Source organism: Geotrypetes seraphini, chromosome 2 (assembly GCF_902459505.1).
Source record: "Geotrypetes seraphini chromosome 2, aGeoSer1.1, whole genome shotgun sequence".
NCBI classification, from domain to species: domain Eukaryota; kingdom Metazoa; phylum Chordata; class Amphibia; order Gymnophiona; family Dermophiidae; genus Geotrypetes; species Geotrypetes seraphini.
In genome coordinates, this window is record NC_047085.1 from 116,784,737 (window position 1) to 116,799,446 (window position 14,710).

General features: G+C 43.4%; 1 protein-coding gene across 1 annotated transcript in view; it reads right to left on the reverse strand.

Moving 5' to 3' along the window:
• Positions 1-14,710, reverse strand: part of TGS1 (trimethylguanosine synthase 1) — a 133,626-nt gene that overhangs the window by 39,052 nt on the left and 79,864 nt on the right. The window lies entirely within an intron of this gene.

Consider the following 14,710-nt stretch of genomic DNA (forward strand, 5'->3'; position numbering starts at 1 on the left):
ACACTAACCTCCAGATTCTGTATATAGGGCTAGATTTACTAAACAGACTACCGATCCGATTGGCTGATTCACGATGCATCCTCATGCAAATGAGGATGATCGGAATCACGCCCCCAACCGACTAGATGGTCTGCACATGCTTACAGAGTAGCAACTTTTTTTTTACACTTCTCTTTTTCTTCACGAGCTCGTAGTGCGGGGAAGGACAGGAGAGTCGGGGTGGCGAGAGGAGGAGATTCGGGGCGGCAGGAGAGATTCGGGGCGAGAGCAGGGTGGCAAGTCGGGTTGGCAGGAGAGATTCGGAGTGAGAGCAGGGCAGCGAGTCAGGGCGACAGGAGAGATTTGGGGAGAGAGGAGTCAGGGCAGGAGATGCAGTCGGAAAGCAGTGAGCAACTGGTCCCCAGCAATCGCTTCTTTTGTTGATCGGCCAGCCCAGTCAGTGTTCCAGATTTGTTTAGTGAATCGCTGCCTGCCTACATTTGAATGCCATTCCCCCTCATTTGCATGCGTGGATCGGGTCGGAGGAAAATCGGGTCGCAAAGGGGTCGCTAAGTGGTCGGGACTTGTTCGGTGGGCTTAGTGAATCTAGCCCTAAGTGACATAAGTTGTGCATGCAAATCGATGTGCACGTCCAATCTGTACGCACATCTTATTTAACAAAACCATCTGTGCCAATAATTGGCAATTAACACCTCACTGGTGCTAATTGGCACTTAGAAGTTATGTGCACATGTATAGAACTGGCTTCTTAATTATAGAATGAAAAAATGGTGGCTATGCTACCAACTGGAACCTTCAATATGTTATAAGCAAAAAATGTTCCAGAAAATATTAATCTCCAAAGTTCATAAGGAGAACATAAGATACACGATCCTCAGAGGGTGAAATTACCCACAGGTTCAAGTGAGAAAGCTCACTAAACCACGATCTTCACTGGATCACACCCGTATCTTCTTTTATCTTTTTTAGTTTTTTTGTACTTTTTACCAAATATACTTTTTAAAGTTCTTTTAATCCATAACTTAAATAATTTAGTAGTCTACTTAGCTTGCTGGTTTATAAAGGGGAGCGCCTCCACCAACATGCCATGTTTCACAACGCTTTCCTCAGGGTTGAGGCTCCCTAATTGTATCTGAAAAAACATTTAAAAATCAAACATTACTCCTAAGCTCATTTTGTAATAATACTAAAAAGTTTTTTATCACTAGGTATATTGTAACTAGGTAACAATGGCCAATCAAGAACTATATATTTTTCAACTTACTCATGTGCAAACTGAAGCTCGCTCCATTCAATTAGATTTCATATTGAACGAGAGCGTCTGTCGTCAGATCCGGTTTTAACCCCCAGAGGAGGGATCTCAAACAGAGAACCGTCATGTACTTTTTTATCTCACCGGACTAGATTCAAAGCCTTTAACAGAATTAGACTACTGACATCCAATCGATTTCTTCGTTCAATCCATGGGGAGATAAAGCATTTAAAACAAAGATCCATTTTTGTTCCTTGATATTAAGAGCTGATTTGTAATTCCCACCCTCCTTCCCTATTTTCACAGAATCTATAATACGCCATCTAATATCATGCCAAGAATGTTGTTTCTTTATCCAATGATTTACAATAGGTGCCGTGTCAGTTTCTGTATGAACCCTAGATTTGTGTTCATTCAGCCGTACTCTGATAGAGCGCTGGGTTCTTCCAACATAAATCAAATTGCACGGACACTGAATAATGTAGATGACATTAGTGGTATTGCAAGTAGTGATGTCCTTAGATTGAATAACCAATCCAGTAGTTGGATGGCACCAAGAGTCTCCAGGGATGGTGAAAGGACACCATTGACATCTACCGCAACTCACATGGTAACCTTGTTGAGAGGGAGTTGCGGTACTTTGCAGTATCTCTTCTATGTTCCGATGTCTCTGGAAAGCAAACAACGGTTTTTCAGGCATGTCCTCCAATAAACGAATAATGTGCCAATGCTTGAGTAATATACATTTAATTTGCATAGATAGTGTAGTGTATTTTTGTACATAAACCAGATTGTTAGAATTTTTCTGTCTTGTAGAGGTTAATAATAAATCCCGGTTTGCAAATTTAGCTCTCGTATATGCTCGTTTGATATGATGATGGGGATAACCTCTTTGAGCAAAACGATGCCACAGATGTTTAGCTTGAGTTTTATAGTCCTCTAGAGTCCTCTTGTTTGCTTTCCAGAGACATCGGAACATAGAAGAGATACTGCAAAGTACCGCAACTCCCTCTCAACAAGGTTACCATGTGAGTTGCGGTAGATGTCAATGGTGTCCTTTCACCATCCCTGGAGACTCTTGGTGCCATCCAACTACTGGATTGGTTATTCAATCTAAGGACATCACTACTTGCAATACCACTAATGTCATCTACATTATTCAGTGTCCGTGCAATTTGATTTATGTTGGAAGAACCCAGCGCTCTATCAGAGTACGGCTGAATGAACACAAATCTAGGGTTCATACAGAAACTGACAAGGCACCTATTGTAAATCATTGGATAAAGAAACAACATTCTTGGCATGATATTAGATGGCGTATTATAGATTCTGTGAAAATAGGGAAGGAGGGTGGGAATTACAAATCAGCTCTTAATATCAAGGAACAAAAATGGATCTTTGTTTTAAATGCTTTATCTCCCCATGGATTGAACGAAGAAATCGATTGGATGTCAGTAGTCTAATTCTGTTAAAGGCTTTGAATCTAGTCCGGTGAGATAAAAAAGTACATGACGGTTCTCTGTTTGAGATCCCTCCTCTGGGGGTTAAAACCGGATCTGACGACAGACGCTCTCGTTCAATATGAAATCTAATTGAATGGAGCGAGCTTCAGTTTGCACATGAGTAAGTTGAAAAATATATAGTTCTTGATTGGCCATTGTTACCTAGTTACAATATACCTAGTGATAAAAAACTTTTTAGTATTATTACAAAATGAGCTTAGGAGTAATGTTTGATTTTTAAATGTTTTTCAGATACAATTAGGGAGCCTCAACCCTGAGGAAAGCGTTGTGAAACATGGCATGTTGGTGGAGGCGCTCCCCTTTATAAACCAGCAAGCTAAGTAGACTACTAAATTATTTAAGTTATGGATTAAAAGAACTTTAAAAAGTATATTTGGTAAAAAGTACAAAAAAACTAAAAAAGATAAAAGAAGATACGGGTGTGATCCAGTGAAGATCGTGGTTTAGTGAGCTTTCTCACTTGAACCTGTGGGTAATTTCACCCTCTGAGGATCGTGTATCTTATGTTCTCCTTATGAACTTTGGAGATTAATATTTTCTGGAACATTTTTTGCTTAGAACTGGCTTCTTAGCATTTAGCGTGTGCAAAGCTTTAGTAAAAGGGCCCCTTAATTTTTCATTCTGAGACTTCTTCCTTAATAGCTTCATTCAGATGTAAAACTCATTCATGAAAACAATTCCATTTAGAAATTAGCAGTTGATGTGAAAGGTACTGGAGATTGCTGCATTTTAAAACTCTGGTTTTCTCAGTGCAGCTGCTCCCTCCAGAGACTGGAAACTGAACTGGAAACACATCACAGACTACAACAACTCACCAAGGACAGATGATGCAGTTTGCTGTGTAAGTCATAAGTTCAGCTTTCTCTGCTATAAAGCAAACAAAAGCTGAAATAATTCATGCTGGGTCCAGCTGTAGATTCTAGCTGTTTTTCAATAAATCAAGTATTCTTTGCATATGTCCCCAGTGATGTTATCTAATGCAGCCAATACTTCATATGAAATACAAGCTTATTTACTTTTGATGCTCTAAACAGATTTATAAAAGAAACAGCTTATTTTATCTATTCATAGATGCACAACTGTGAAGACTAGTCTATTCTGCCCAAATTACTTCCTGATAAATGTCACAGTTCCAATTTAGCTTTTCTTTTACTATTTATGATGCCGCTATGCTTGCTCCATGCATTCTGAGTTATGCTCTTTATAGTTCCCATCCCCCCTTCTTCAATCTCCACTGTGAGGCTGGCTCCATTTACCTACAATTCTTTCCATAAAGAAATTTCTCTTCCAGTACTACTACTACCTCCTAAGATATTATTGAGTCTCTGTCCCCTTGATCCAAAACATTCTTTCCATTCACAAATATTTGCTTCTTGTATATTTGAATTTTTGAAACATATGAATATACTATACTCGCCCTGCCCCCATCTCTCTTCTCTCAAGAGTTACTATAAGAGAGGGGTCAACTTTGATAATACTAAAAAACTGGAAGATTAGGTTTATACCTTCAATAATCTTCTTTCTGTTAGTCCCTGTAGGATTCCATATGCTAGGTGTTCAATCCCAACCTGCAATCCGGGAGTTGCAGAAATCCAACACTTTTCTGAGAGCATGCTCCACCCCCTTAGCCTGAGAGCTAGAGAATATATCCAGATAAGTCCCAAAGCCAGTTAACATTAGTGCTGCCCGATTCAGGGAAAAAAAAAATTTGATTCGATTCAGCCTAACTCGAACGGGAAAATCTCCATACAGACCGAACAAACATAGTGAATGGACGGCTGGCTATGTACGCTAAAGCAAATAGTTTGGGCAATAAAATTCTGGAATTGGAAACAGAAATGAGAAATGCTGACCTAGATGTGGTGGCGCTAACAGAAACCTGGTTCTCGGAGTCCTATGGATGGGATATGGCTATACCAGGATATAACTTGCTCCGCCGAGACAGAGAAGGTAAAACCGGAGGAGGGGTAGCATTATACATCAGAGAGGATATCAAAGTTACCAGGATAATAGACGTCAAGTATACAGGGGAATCCCTCTGGGTGAACCTTGCCAGGGGCAATGACAAATGCCTGTATCTTGGTGTTGTGTACAGACCTCCAAAACAACAAGACAACATAGACAAAGAATTAATCGAAGACATTGAGGCCATCACTCTGCGTGGAGACACTGTGCTGTTGGGGGACCTCAACATGCCTGATGTAGACTGGAACAAATTTACCGCTACGACCAGCGGCAGCAGAAGGTTAGTAGCCTCCATACAGGGAGCATGCCTCAAACAGATGTTATTGGAGCCCACCAAGGATCAGGCAATTCTGGACCTGTTACTTACCAATGGAGACAGTGTCACAGAGGTTTCGATAGGATATGCTTTGGCCTCCAGTGACCACAACATGGTGTGGTTTCACCTCAGGAAGGGAGTCACTAGGTCAAATACATCGACAAAGGTGGGATCCCTTGGAGCAGGGCTGCCTGGGTCCGGTCCTTGAGATTTACTGGCGGGCCGGGTTTTCGGGATGTCCACGGTGAGTGTGCATGAGAGAAATTTGCATGCCAAGAAGGCAGTGCAGGCAGGTCTCTCTCATGCATATTCATTGTGGGTGTCCTGGGGGCCTGGCCTGCCGGTGGATCTCGAGGACCGGACTTGGGCAGCCCTGCCTTAGAGGGTTAAGCCAAGGGAACCTGTCACCAGGAGTAGGATCCCCCTAGACTTGGGGGTGGGTTAGTAGAGTGGGCAGACCTGATGGGCTATGGCCCTTATCAGCCATCATCTTCTATGTTTCTATGTTAACTTTAAGAACTTCCAGAGCATGGGAGATTTTGTCTATGAGATGCTGCAAAACCAGGACACGATAGACAATGTGGAGGTACTGTTGTCGGCTCTGAAATCTACCCTGAAGGAAGCAACCAAACTTTACATCCAAACCGTGAGTAAAAGACAGAGAAATAATAGACTCCAGTGGTTCTCCGCAGAGATCTCGGAACTAGTAAAACAGAAGAGCATTTATATCCTACAAACAATTACAACGACCGGAAACTAAAGAAGCCTATCTGGTGAAATCTAGAACTGTTAAAACAGCAGTCAGGGATGCCAAACTCATGATGGAAGAAAAAACAGCTAGGCATTTTAAAAAAGGGGATAAATCATTTTTCAGGTATATTAGCGACAGAAAAAAGAACACAGACGGGATTGTGCGTCTCAAGAAACCTGACGGTAACTATGTAGACTCGGACTCAGATAAAGCCGAACTACTCAATGGCTACTTCTGCTCGGTTTTTACCTGTGAAGCGCCGGGATCTGGACTACAGCTGCAGACAAGGGAGTGCTTGGAGGACCCGTTCTGGGATATTAAATTTACCGCGAGCAGCGTCTACCAGGAGCTATCGAGGCTAAAAGTGAACAAAGCCATGGGACTGGATAATCTACACCTCAGGGTACTTTGGGAATTGAGAGATGTCTGGCAGAGCTGTTAGCTGTGCTTTTCAATCTTTCCCTAAACAAGGGAAAAGTCCCCTTGGACTGGAAAACTACTAACGTCATTCCGCTCCACAAAAAGGGATGTAGGTCAGAGGCTGAAAATGACAGACCTGTGAGTCTTACATCAATAAGAACATAAGAATTTGCCTCCGCTGGGTCAGACCAGAGGTCCATCCCGCCCAGTGGTCCGCTCCCGCGGTGGCCCCTCAGGCTTATCACCTGTGCAGTGGTCCCTGACTATTTCCTATAACCTACCTCAACTCCTATCTGTACCCTTCAATCCCCTTATCCTCTAGGAACCTATCTAAACTTCTTTGAAGCCCTGTAACGTGCTCTGGCCTATCACGGCCTCCAGAAGCACGTTCCATGTGTCCACCACCCTCTGGGTAAAAAAGAACTTCCTAGCGTTTGTTCTAAACCTGCCCCTTTTTAATTTCTCCGAGTGCCCCCTTGTATTTGTGGTTCCCCATAGTATGAAGAATCTGTCCCTGTCTACCTTTTCTATGCCCTTCAGGATTTTGAAGGTTTCTATCATGTCTCCTCTAAGTCTCCGCTTTTCCATGGAGAATAGCCCCAGCTTTTTCAACCTGTCAGCATATGAGAAGTTTTCCATACCCTTTATCAGTTTAGTCACTCTTCTCTGGACTCCCTCAAGTACTGCCATGTCCTTCTTGAGGTATGGCGACCAGTACTGGACACAGTACCCCAGATGGGGGCGCACCATTGCACGATACAGTGGCATGATGACTTCCTTCGTCCTGGCCATAATACCCTTCTTAATGATACCCAACATTTGGTTTGCTTTCCTTGAGGCCGTCGCGCATTGTGCCGACGCCTTCAATGTTGTGTCTACCATCACCCCAAGGTCTCTTTCAAGGTTACTTACCCCTAGCAGTGATCCCCCCATTTTGTAGCTGAACATCGGGTTCTTTTTCCCTACATGCATGACCTTGCATTTCTCTATGTTAAAGCTCATTTGCCACTTTTTTGCCCACTCTTCCAGTATCGTTAGGTCCCTTTGCAGGTACTCGCAGTCTTCCGCGGTTCTAACCCTGCTGCAGAGTTTGGTGTCATCCGCAAACTTTATAAACTCACATTTTGTTCTCGCCTCCAGGTTGTTAATAAATATATTGAACAGGAGCGGTCCCAGCACCGACCCCTGTGGAACTCCGCTCGTGACCCATAGCCAGTCTGAGTAATGGCCTTTTACTCCAACCCTCTGTTTCCTGCCTGCCAGCCAGTTTTTGATCCATCGGTGGACATCCCCTTGCATCCCGTGGTTCCACAGCTTCTTAAGCAGCCGTTCGTGGGGTACCTTGTCGAAGGCTTTTTGGAAGTCAAGGTAAATGATGTCTATGGATTCCCCTTTATCCATCTGGCTGTTTATTCCCTCAAAGAAGTACAGTAAGTTTGTGAGGCACAACCTTCCCTTGCAGAAGCCGTGCTGGCTCGCCTTCAGCTATCCATTGTTTTCTATGTGTTCACATTTGCTGTCCTTAACCAGTGCTTCCATCATCTTTCCCGGAACCGAGGTCAAGCTCACCAACCTGTAGTTTCCTGGGTCACCCCTTGAACCCTTTTTAAAGATGGGCGTGACATTTGCTATTTTCCAGTCCTCCGGTATCTCCCCAGTTTTTAAGGATAGGTTACATATTTGGCGAAGTGGTTCCGCTATTTCTTTCCTTAGCTCTTTGAGTACCCTTGGGTGGATGCTGTCCGGACCCGGTGATTTGTCGCTCTTTAGTCTGTCTATCTGTCGGAGGACATCCTCTTGTCTTACCTCTAGTTGGACCAGCTTTTCATCCTGATCCCCATTTATGATCTCCTTGGGTTCTGGAATATTGGATGTGTCCTCTCTCGTGAAGACCGACGAGAAGAACTTATTTAACCTGTCAGCTATCTCTTTTTCCTCCTTTACCACTCCCTTCTTGTCTCCATCATCCAATGGTCCCACTTCTTCCCTGGCTGGTTGCTTCCCCTTTACATACCTGAAGAATGATTTGAAGTTGGTTGCTTCCCTCACCAGTCTCTCCTCATATTCTCTTTTTGCTTTCCTAACCACTCGGTGACATTCTCTTTGGTGTTTTTTGTGTTCCTTCTGGTTGTCCTTTGTTTGGTCCTTTTTCCATTTTCTGTGTAAACTTATGGAGACATTGATTGGATAGGATTCTGGATGACGAGAGGCTGAGGGATCCCCACCAGCATGGATTTACAAAGGGAAGGTCTTGTCAATCCAATCTGATAAGCTTCTTTGGCTGGGTAACGAAACAACTAGATAGGGGAGAGTCCCTGGATATAGTGTATTTGTACTTCAGTAAAGCCTTTGATAGTGTCCCACACCGTAGGTTATTGAACAAAATGAATACAATGGGACTGGGAGAAACATTGTCTGCATGGGTTAAAGACTGGCTCAATGGTAGACTTCAGAGGGTGGTGGTAAATGGTACTCCCTCAGAAACGTCGGAAGTGACCAGTGGAGTGCCAAGGGCTCGGTCTTGGGTCCGATGCTATTTAATCTGCAGAGAGAAAAAAAGAGGAGGAGGACTAGCAATCTTAATCAAGGACTCCCTAACCCTAAATATACTCGAAAAAACATCCACCCCATAAATGGACTTCCTTGCCTGCCATCTCTCAAGCACCACTCTAAAAAACTCACTAAACTGCATGCTCTGCTACATAACACCAGGAAACTGGACCAGAGTAAAACCTGAATTTGAAAACTTCATATACCAAAACTCATTAACAGCAGAATACAACCTCATCCTAGGAGACCTAAACATATACCTTGAAGATCAAGCATCCAAACCAGCAAAAAACTGTCTTATCATTTCTCAATGCCTTATCCTTCCAAATCCTAAACCCACAAACCACACATAAAAAAGGACACCAACTTGACATCGCAGCCTTCATGACCCATCAACCATCCTCCCCAGAAATTCAAACACCTAATGGAACCTAGACCCCATCCCTCTGGTTAGACCACTACACATACACATCGACTGGCCCGACTACTCCATAGGGCTTTAAACTAGGTAAGTTGGGGGAGGGTACATACTTATATCCCAGAGCAGTAAGAAATCACCCTGAGGAGGCAAATCGCACTCATACTACCAAGTCTAAGGTAAGTACCAATGATACCCACAATAGATCAGGGAGAAATATCACTGAGTTTTCGGAAGCCACACTGTCAAATAAGGAAAACTCTTCACAGATATGGAGGGCTATGTATGTTAATGCACACAGCTTGGGCAATAAGATTCTAGAATTAGAGACTGAAATAGCAAACGCCGATCTTGACGTGATAGCGATATCTGAAACCTGGTTCACGGAATCGCATGGATGGGATATGATTATACCAGGGTACAACATACTTCGATGCGACCGAGTGGGTAAATTGGGAGGAGGAGTAGCATTATACACTAAGGAAAACATCAAAACCACCAAAATCACGGATGTTAGATACACTGGGGAATCCCTCTGGGTGAATCTGGCCAGAGTGAATGAAAAATGCCTATACCTTGGTGTGATATATAGACCTCCCAGGCAACAGGAGGACAAAGACATGGAATTGATTGAGGACATAGAGAATATCACGCTGCGCGGGGACTCAGTAATACTAGGAGACTTCAACATGCCAGATGCAGACTGGAACACACTCTCTGCAACCACGGGTAGCAGCAAAAAAATATTAAACTCCATAAAGGGTGCACGCCTCAAGCAATTGGTGTTGGAACCCACCAGGGACCAGGCGTTACTGGACCTGGTCCTCACCAACGGAGATAGTGTCACTGAGGTCTCGGTAGGGGAAACACTGGCCTCCAGCGACCATAATATGATATGGCTCAACCTAAGAAAAGGATTCCCAAAAACAAGCACAGCAACAAGGATTCTCAACTTTAGAGGCACAGACTTTAACCAAATGGGAGAGTTCGTCCATCAGGAACTACATAAACAAGAACTAACTAACAACGTGGAAGATATGTGGTTGTCCCTGAAGTCCATACTACACGAAGCAACAGACCGATACATAAGGACAGTAAGTAAACGTAGGAGAAACAAAAGACCCCAATGGTTCAGTAAGGAAATCTCAGAATTAGTTAAACAGAAAAAAGACGCATTTATCGCCTACAAACATTTAGGCAGGGAGGGGGCAAAAGAGGACTATCTTGACAGATCCAAAACTGTCAAAACAGCAGTCAGAGAGGCCAAACTCCGAATGGAGGAAGAGCTAGCACGAAAAATGAAGAAAGGGGATAAATCTTTCTACAGCTATATCAGTGACAGGAAAAGAAACAAAGATGGCATAGTACGCTTGAAGCAATCGGACGGTAAATTTGCAGAATCAGACTCTGAGAAGGCAGAAGTACTAAACAAATACTTCTGTTCAGTATTCACTCGTGAAGCACCGGGAGCTGGTCCTCAGCTTCAGACGGGAGATAACCGGAAAGACCCGTTTCAAGATTTCGAATTTACGCCCAGTAGCGTCTACAACGAACTATCAAGACTCAAAGTAAACAAAGCAATGGGACCGGATAACCTACACCCCAGAATGCTCAGGGAGTTAAGAGAAGTCCTGGCAGAACCATTATCGGTTCTTTTCAATCTTTCCCTAAGCACAGGAGTGGTCCCCTTGGACTGGAAAACCGCCAATGTAATCCCACTCCACAAAAAGGGTTGCAGGACAGAGACAGCAAACTACAGACCAGTGAGTCTCACGTCTATAGTGTGTAAACTCATAGAAACGCTGATCAAACAGCATATTGACACAATCCTAGACGAAGAAAACCTACGTGATCCACACCAACATGGGTTCACCAGGGGTAGATCATGCCAATCTAACCTGATTAGCTTTTTTGACTGGGTTACTAGACAACTGGACGCCGGAGTCACTAGACGTGGTATATTTGGACTTCAGTAAAGCATTTGATAGCGTCCCTCATCGAAGATTACTGAACAAGCTAAAATCGATAGGATTAGGAGACATTCTAACTACATGGATTGGCTGAACGGCAGACGTCAGAAGGTGGTGGTGAATGGTACCCCATCTGAAGCGTCGGACGTGATCAGTGGAGTGCCGCAGGGATCGGTCCTGGGCCCAATTCTATTCAACTTATTCATAAGAGATATGACACAAGGACTTAGAGGAAGGGTATCACTATTCGCCGACGACGCCAAACTTTGCAACATAGTAGGCAAAAGCTCATTACCTGATACTATGTCACACGACCTACTGCTGCTGGAACAATGGTCAAATACTTGGCAGCTAGGCTTCAATGCTAAAAAATGCAAGATAATGCACTTGGGCAAGAGAAACCCGCGTAGAGCTTATGTACTAAATGGCGAGACCTTGGTTACGACCACGGAGGAACGCGATCTAGGAGTGATCATTAGTGAAGACATGAAAGTTGCCAATCAAGTGGAGAAGGCTTCCTCCAAGGCAAGACAAATATTGGGGTGTATCCGCAGAGGTTTCGTCAGCAGGAGACCTGAAGTTATGATGCCGTTGTACAGAGCCATGGTGAGGCCGCACTTGGAGTACTGTGTTCAGTTTTGGAGACCACACTACCGAAAGGACGTGCAAAGGATCGAGTCGGTTCAGCGAACGGCCACCAGGATGGTCGTGGGGCTCAAGGATCTCCCATATGAAGAAAGACTACAGAAGTTGCGACTGTACTCACTCGAGGAAAGAAGAGAACGGGGAGATATGATCAAAACGTATAAATACATCACGGGACGCATCGAGCCAGAAGATGATATCTCCTGGCCCATGGGTCCCTCGACCACCAGAGGACATCCGCTGAAAATCAGGGGAGGGAAGTTTCACGGCGACTCCAGGAAGTACTTCTTCACCGAAAGAGTGGTGGATCATTGGAACAGACTACCACTCCAGGTGGTAAAAGCCAGCAGCGTGACGGATTTTAAGAATAAATGGGATACTCTTGTGGGATCTTTAAGGAAGTAAATTCAGGGGGGGATACTTGGAATGAGCAGACTGGTGGGCTGTAGCCCTTTTCTGCCGCTTTTTTCTATGTTTCTATACACCTTCAACATCAACTGGACCAAGAACGATACCATACCTAAACCCCCCAAAATAACTTACACCTCACGCAAACACATCGACCCCTCCAAATTCTGGACAAAAATAGATGAAACAATCCAGGACTGTGACCCCCAAGGACTTCATCTCACAGTGGAACAATCTGACTACCAACATCCTTGATGAACTAGCCGCACTACAAATCAAAACTAGAATCAGCAGAAGATCAGATCAATGGTTTGACAATGAACTATTCCTACTTATAAGATAATGCAGAAGACTAGAAAGAAAATGGAGAAAAACTAATCTAGATCACACAAAAACTGCCTGGAAAAAAACTAACAAACAAGAGAAAAACACATTACACTAATCTAATCGGCACAGAAACCCAAGATACCAAAAAACTATTCCAAATAGTAAAAGACCTAACAGACACCAGACCCTACATAACCACTAACAATACCCCATCCCCCTCAGCCACCCTCTTAGCAGAACACTTCAAGAACAAAATTACAAATGCCAGAGCCACCCTCAATTATATCCCATCCCACCTAAACGAACTCACAATTCCTCCTACAGACTAAGAATCAACTGCAGCTGACAGAACATGGTCTCAATTCCCCAACATACAATGGTCTGAATTCAATAAACTCTACAAAAAGTACAGCCACGCATCCTGTGACCTTAACCACTGCCCATCATATCTCCTTACAACCTCCAGCACAAAATTCCATACTCTACTTCTGCAATGGATACAAACCATGCTCACTGACGGCCTTTTTCCAACTGACCTCAGCGAAATCATCATTACCCCAATTCAAAAAGATCCAAAAGGACCAACAGATCAACCATCCAACTACAGACCCATTGCCTCAATACCTCTATATGTCAAACTGACAGAAGGACTAGTAGCCAAACACCTCACCAACTATCTAGATGACCATAATATACTTCAACCCACGCAATCTGGCTTCAGATCCAACTTCAGCATAGATACAATACTAGACTCCCTCATTGACACAGCCAGACAACACCTCAGCACAGGAAAAAAAATGCTTCTTATACAACTAGACCTTACCGCAGCATTTGACCTGGTAGACCATAACATCCTACTGCAAATTTTGGATGCAACAGGCATCTCAGATAAAGTATACTCTTGGTTTGAAGGCGTCCTAAAATTCAGAACATACAGAGTAAAATCAGATAAAGTAAAATCTGACGTCAGAGAAGGGGCGGGACCGCGGCAGAGAGAAGACAACTCGGTCGACGTATGACAGCTGACAAAACCCGGTCTCTGAGCTCCCAGACTGTTAGTCTAGGCCAGCCAAGTGGGTGCACTGCAAAGCAGTCTATCCTTTGGCTACAGACTTCTAATCTGAAAGTTTGTGTTCTCCTGCAGCCAAAGATATACCAAGAGTAGGAGACTGCAGCACCAAAAAGCCTCTCAAGTGGATGATAAAAACCTGAAAAAAGAAATAAACACAAGCAGAACAGACAGGCTCCTACCATCTCGAAAGTAGAGAGAATAACTGAGGATTACAAGACAGCCCAAGGAGAAGGGAGGCGGAGCAGAGAAATGCAAACGAGGCTCTCTACATACACCCTGTGGGTGAAGGTGCATAAACCCACTAGTTCAAGACTGACGTTCCTATTGAACTAGAATTATATTTAGTTTATGAACATTAGTTCAGCAAAGAGCTTTTTTCTAATTTAAGACTCTCCTTTCACCTGTCAGTCATAACCATTTATGTTAATACCTTCATGTAAAAACAACAACAAAACCCACTTTTTCTCATTGTTTTTATGGTCCTTTTTATTCAGTGTTGGATCTGAATTCCAAAACACTATCTGCAAATACATACCTGGATTATGGGAAAGGATTGTGTTCATGACCCAGAACACTTGCAGCCCCCCTTCCTTCTGTCAAGAAAGCTATGATTAAGACGTTTAAATATTGCTTTGTAGTAGAAAGAACAAGGGCAACACATACAAAATAGTGCATAGCTGGCAAAACCACCCAGGTAACCATACCACTATAAAAGGTACATCCCAGAAACAAACTTGTTGACCTATATTACTTCAGTTATTTTCCACTTTTATTGTCGTTGTAGTGGCAAGGCAAATCACTGTAATGTTTTTAAGTTATAAACCCAGATCTCAGGTGAAAAGCACTTATGTTGTTGTATTCCAAAATGTTTAAAAGATGGGGCTGGATGTGACCTCAAAGGGACATAAATATTACACAAACAGCGATTTTGTTTTCCTCTACATGATCTTTAAACCTACGTTGTGGAGAACTTAAAATACTCATTCTTTGAAGCAGTCATGACCTAAATTTGAACATTCTGTTTCTTAAAAAACCCACTCGGATCCACAGAGAGGCAGAGGTAGCTGCTAGCACATACCAGGCCAGGCACCAC